Source organism: Trachymyrmex septentrionalis, unplaced genomic scaffold (genome assembly GCF_001594115.1).
Source record: "Trachymyrmex septentrionalis isolate Tsep2-gDNA-1 unplaced genomic scaffold, Tsep1.0 scaffold13, whole genome shotgun sequence".
NCBI classification, from domain to species: domain Eukaryota; kingdom Metazoa; phylum Arthropoda; class Insecta; order Hymenoptera; family Formicidae; genus Trachymyrmex; species Trachymyrmex septentrionalis.
This window is the reverse complement of record NW_017304438.1, coordinates 5,706,359-5,712,762: the sequence shown is the minus strand read 5'-3', so window position 1 is coordinate 5,712,762 and position 6,404 is coordinate 5,706,359. Positions and strand designations below refer to the sequence as shown.

Genomic DNA, 6,404 nt, shown 5'->3' with positions numbered 1-6,404 from the left:
TATGTAGCTATACATAAGATAAAAGATACAAAATAATTATTAGAGCCATTAGAAAAAATACAGCTGGGAAAAGTAAACAAATATATTCCCATGAGTAATAAGAAATCTTTGTACAAAGGATTATTTATTAAAAATATTTTTCATTGTACGCAAAATATGAAATTAGAATTTTAGATGCATTCTTCTCAAAACTTGATTTTGGATTATAGATTCTTTTCTCAATTCAATCGTTAATTGAAAACTATTTTGTTTTACATGAACATACTTGTGTGACTTCCTTCGGGATTCTTTTCGAAATTATTCTATTCTCGATGAAAGTATCTGCATGTCTATTCATTCAATTGTAAGACAACTTACGATGCGAACTCGAGCCAATTGAGGATTTTGTACTAAATATATTAAAATTCGTGTTGAGAAAATAACGCTTTAAACTTTATCGTAGACCGGAAGGTTACGAGGTTATGTCTACGAGAAAGCTATCACTAACATAGTCAATAAGATAACCACTGAATGCCAATTCAGTGGTTATCTTATTATATACCGATAAAAGTATTGCCAAAAAATCGCTGACTCATTGCCAATCATAAATCATTGCTGCTTATAGTATTATTTTATTGGAAATAAAAACGTACAAGAATTTGTGACAAAAGACAAAGAAAGATGACGTCATGTTACCTCAATAATATTTGTCATCCCGAGTCCAAGATGAAAAAATGCGTTGTATTTACGAACAAAGATCAGGGGCAAAGTCCTCGTGATGCGGTAATAATTCTAAGAAAAACTTATCCAAAGTCGGAAGGCTATGCCTATTTTTAAATCGCAACTTGTACTATTTTCTCCGAATAATTAAGGATTTAATAGACAGCGTTCCGTTATACGACACGCATTACATTAATATGTTTGGCGAGGCAATCATAGCGACGATACATTTATCGACTACATCGTTGTACTATCGCGATTATCGTGAATAAGATAGTCCACGATTTCTTTAACATCTATATGGATTTCGTCATTTCCATCATGATAAAAACGGCACGTGCCACTCGCAGTTATACCAGTGTAAATATAGCGCACGAAAGAGCTCGCTAAAAAAATAAAAACTTCGTTTGCAATTAATATTTTTACTATTTACAAAGACGTAGATGTATGAAAAAAAATTCTTAAAAAGTCATAACTATGAAACACGTTGTGTAAAATTTGATAACTTTTTTCACAAATGACAATAACGAGATACTTCGCACGATTTGTTATCTAAAATATACGCGCACATTTATTATTTCGTAAACAGTTTATTATCTTTCATGATCGCGCGGACGAAAATGAAATCTCCAATAATCATACGTATAACAAAGGACATTTTATTCGTGACATTCACGACAAAAACCAGATTGATGTGAGATATTCTATAACAAAAATCGATAAATTATCAATTGCAACCAACAGCGACGTTGTAACTGGGCATTTGTTTTAGTGTTAAAAGTAAAAATGAAGATAAAATTACTTCATAAGAGAACGTTCCAAATTGCAAAAGTAATAAAAAACTAACATTATACCAGTCCAAGAATCACACTTGAAATGGATGTTCTGGATAATCTTGAGATCCTATGAATTTTGCCCAACGTGGGCAGAAACAATGCGTTTTTGAAAAAAAAGTGTTTTAAATAAAAGTTGTAAGGTTTCAAAAGAGCGATCATATGATGAATTACTTGGACTTTGAGTCCAGAGTTCACTTTAGCCAATAAGAAAAAAATCAATCTTATTATAAGTAACTCATCGTTAAACCGTACAACTTTTATTTGAAACATTTTTTTCAAAATGCTCTTGAAATATTGCTCTTGAAATATTTTGTGTCTAAGTGAAAATGGCTAAACATGTTTTGGCCTAAATCAAGAATCCATCCAAGATTTGACCAATCAGAATACCTTTAAAACGTAGTTTTTCGACTAGTAATGTTAATTTTTTGATATCACTTTTACAACTTGGAACTTTCCCTTGTCAGCTCTACATATTATTCAGACAGTTACTGGCCACACTGATTTGTACATTCACAAAGAGCTAACTTATCCGCATGATGGAGGAAAGCCAGTAAACAGTAGAGCGAAGATAGTAATCGGCAAGGCCAGTTACTATTCAACCCGCATGATAAGTAACTCGACCGATTTGTCAACCAGTAGCTGACCCTCAAGTCCTGTCAACACAGACATTAATTTGCAATCATGCAAACCAAGCAAAATATTCTATTTAAAAACGAGGAAAAAAAGGCTTCTAATTAATATTTTTTTCTGTATCTTAAGATTTCCATAAAGTGTTATTGCTTGTTTAGTTTGTTGTTGCTTGTTTACCACGTCTTTATGAAAGAGTACATGTACGTTAATTAGATCGTATAAACTAATTAAGCAGATTATCAACTTGTTTTTATAAATAACAATTGCATATTATATTATGTAATATTCCGTAATTATTTGTTTAATACAAATCAGAATATTTAATAAAAGAATAAAACGGAAGGCGAATACAAATGAAAATGTGAGATTTTTCGGAATAGTAATTTTCGGACCCTGTAAGCGCGCGGATGCTCGTATATGTCGCGGATGCGGGACGCGAAAAAGCTCACGGATCATGTCATTTGCAAAGGCTTTGTAGCCTTGTGTTCTACGAGCTGGCAAATCTCGGCGCAGCTTTGACGCTGCAATCCGGCTGAAAAGCGCCACGGTGCAGGGCGTTTCCACGCACGCGGAATTCACGGCAGTGAAAACACGTAAAAATGCCGGCCGCGCGTCATGATGGAGAAATGCGAATGAAAAACAGCGGCGTAACTGCAGTTGCGAGAGAGAGTTTAATTTCAAGCCGTTTTTTATTCTAACGGAATTTTCATTTGGGAAATTACTCACAAAGGCATTTTTAATTTTACATGTAGCACAAAAAAATTCATTAAAATTAAGAAATTTATAAGTACATCGTCAACTTAATCACATCATTTTATACATCTTATTCTTTCTTTAATTTTTCTGTTGTAATTTTTGTTATGTTTTTTTTTAATTATATATCCTAAATAACGGTCTATCCAACGGTTTATTGCAACGGTTCTTCTGAAGAATAAGCAAAGGCCGAAAGAATGACGCATTGTGAACAAACACATTCGTTATTTTCGATTTTGTAATAGTCTGGTCGACCGAATCGACAAATCTGACGGATTCAGCGACGCCCGTACCAGCGGCCGTTCTATAATTCTTTTTATCCACCAGCCATTGTCCTTTATCCAGCGGCAAAAATCTCTATGTCCACGTTGAAAAAGGGAGTTGTCGCGCGCGTCCGGAATTCTCCGTTTTTACGGACGGACAGGAAATATCCTTCGGGAGAGACGTGAACACAACGTGCCGTTTCGTGCAAACGAAGGTACGCGATAATAAGCACGACCTTTTTCATACAGACGGGACCATGGTATTTTCAAGTAAAAAGCGCTGATTCTGGATTTACGGAAAATGTTAGTACCGAGATGATTATTAAAACTATTTTTAGATATCCATTATATATATAACATGCAGACTGAAAAACCATCAGAAAACCAGTTGCTTTAGCAAGCTCTTAATACCATGTTAACTCAGTATAAACTAGATCAGTATAAGCTAGATTATCTACTACTGTCAGCGTAAGAGATTAAAATAAATAACTTTGTTCGATACCCGGCCGAGGTAATATTTTTCGCAATAAGTTTTTTACAGATTTTTAAATGATTTAAGTTTGGAGGAATTATTAATATTTTAAACTGAAAGCCCGAAAATAATAAGCGCAGTCATATTTCTGAGACAAATTCATTTAAATAATACATATATATATATATATATATATATGTATTATTTAAATGAATTTGTCTCAGAAATATGACTGCGCTTATTATTTTCGGGCTTTCAGTTTAAAATATTAATAATTCCTCCAAACTTAAATCATTTAAAAATCTGTAAAAAACTTATTGCGAAAAATATTACCTCGGCCGGGTATCGAACAAAGTTATTTATTTTAATCTCTTACGCTGACAGTAGTAGATAATCTAGCTTATACTGATCTAGTTTATACTGAGTTAACATGGTATTAAGAGCTTGCTAAAGCAACTGGTTTTCTGATGGTTTTTCAGTCTGCATGTTATATATATAATGGATATCTAAAAATAGTTTTAATAATCATCTCGGTACTAACATTTTCCGTAAATCCAGAATCAGCGCTTTTTACTTGAAAATACCATGGTCCCGTCTGTATGAAAAAGGTCGTGCTTATTATCGCGTACCTTCGTTTGCACGAAACGGCACGTTGTGTTCACGTCTCTCCCGAAGGATATTTCCTGTCCGTCCGTAAAAACGGAGAATTCCGGACGCGCGCGACAACTCCCTTTTTCAACGTGGACATAGAGATTTTTGCCGCTGGATAAAGGACAATGGCTGGTGGATAAAAAGAATTATAGAACGGCCGCTGGTACGGGCGTCGCTGAATCCGTCAGATTTGTCGATTCGGTCGACCAGACTATTACAAAATCGAAAATAACGAATGTGTTTGTTCGCAATGCGTCATTCTTTCGGCCTTTGCTTATTCTTCAGAAGAACCGTTGCAATAAACCGTTGGATAGACCGTTATTTAGGATATATAATTAAAAAAAAACATAACAAAAATTACAACAGAAAAATTAAAGAAAGAATAAGATGTATAAAATGATGTGATTAAGTTGACGATGTACTTATAAATTTCTTAATTTTAATGAATTTTTTTGTGCTACATGTAAAATTAAAAATGCCTTTGTGAGTAATTTCCCAAATGAAAATTCCGTTAGAATAAAAAACGGCTTGAAATTAAACTCTCTCTCGCAACTGCAGTTACGCCGCTGTTTTTCATTCGCATTTCTCCATCATGACGCGCGGCCGGCATTTTTACGTGTTTTCACTGCCGTGAATTCCGCGTGCGTGGAAACGCCCTGCACCGTGGCGCTTTTCAGCCGGATTGCAGCGTCAAAGCTGCGCCGAGATTTGCCAGCTCGTAGAACACAAGGCTACAAAGCCTTTGCAAATGACATGATCCGTGAGCTTTTTCGCGTCCCGCATCCGCGACATATACGAGCATCCGCGCGCTTACAGGGTCCGAAAATTACTATTCCGAAAAATCTCACATTTTCATTTGTATTCGCCTTCCGTTTTATTCTTTTATTAAATATTCTGATTTGTATTAAACAAATAATTACGGAATATTACATAATATAATATGCAATTGTTATTTATAAAAACAAGTTGATAATCTGCTTAATTAGTTTATACGATCTAATTAACGTACATGTACTCTTTCATAAAGACGTGGTAAACAAGCAACAACAAACTAAACAAGCAATAACACTTTATGGAAATCTTAAGATACAGAAAAAAATATTAATTAGAAGCCTTTTTTTCCTCGTTTTTAAATAGAATATTTTGCTTGGTTTGCATGATTGCAAATTAATGTCGGTGTTGACAGGACTTGAGGGTCAGCTACTGGTTGACAAATCGGTCGAGTTACTTATCATGCGGGTTGAATAGTAACTGGCCTTGCCGATTACTATCTTCGCTCTACTGTTTACTGGCTTTCCTCCATCATGCGGATAAGTTAGCTCTTTGTGAATGTACAAATCAGTGTGGCCAGTAACTGTCTGAATAATATGTAGAGCTGACAAGGGAAAGTTCCAAGTTGTAAAAGTGATATCAAAAAATTAACATTACTAGTCGAAAAACTACGTTTTAAAGGTATTCTGATTGGTCAAATCTTGGATGGATTCTTGATTTAGGCCAAAACATGTTTAGCCATTTTCACTTAGACACAAAATATTTCAAGAGCAATATTTCAAGAGCATTTTGAAAAAAATGTTTCAAATAAAAGTTGTACGGTTTAACGATGAGTTACTTATAATAAGATTGATTTTTTTCTTATTGGCTAAAGTGAACTCTGGACTCAAAGTCCAAGTAATTCATCATATGATCGCTCTTTTGAAACCTTACAACTTTTATTTAAAACACTTTTTTTTCAAAAACGCATTGTTTCTGCCCACGTTGGGCAAAATTCATAGGATCTCAAGATTATCCAGAACATCCATTTCAAGTGTGATTCTTGGACTGGTATAATGTTAGTTTTTTATTACTTTTGCAATTTGGAACGTTCTCTTATGAAGTAATTTTATCTTCATTTTTACTTTTAACACTAAAACAAATGCCCAGTTACAACGTCGCTGTTGGTTGCAATTGATAATTTATCGATTTTTGTTATAGAATATCTCACATCAATCTGGTTTTTGTCGTGAATGTCACGAATAAAATGTCCTTTGTTATACGTATGATTATTGGAGATTTCATTTTCGTCCGCGCGATCATGAAAGATAATAAACTGTTTACGAAATA

At 34.2% G+C, this 6,404-nt stretch overlaps 2 protein-coding genes across 3 annotated transcripts in view; both read left to right on the top strand.

Annotated features, from left to right (window-relative positions):
• The window catches only part of LOC108756867 (sestrin homolog), a 220,283-nt gene that overhangs the window by 60,704 nt on the left and 153,175 nt on the right, over positions 1 to 6,404 (top strand). The window lies entirely within an intron of this gene.
• Positions 1 to 6,404, top strand: part of LOC108756868 — a 25,786-nt gene that overhangs the window by 12,688 nt on the left and 6,694 nt on the right. The window lies entirely within an intron of this gene.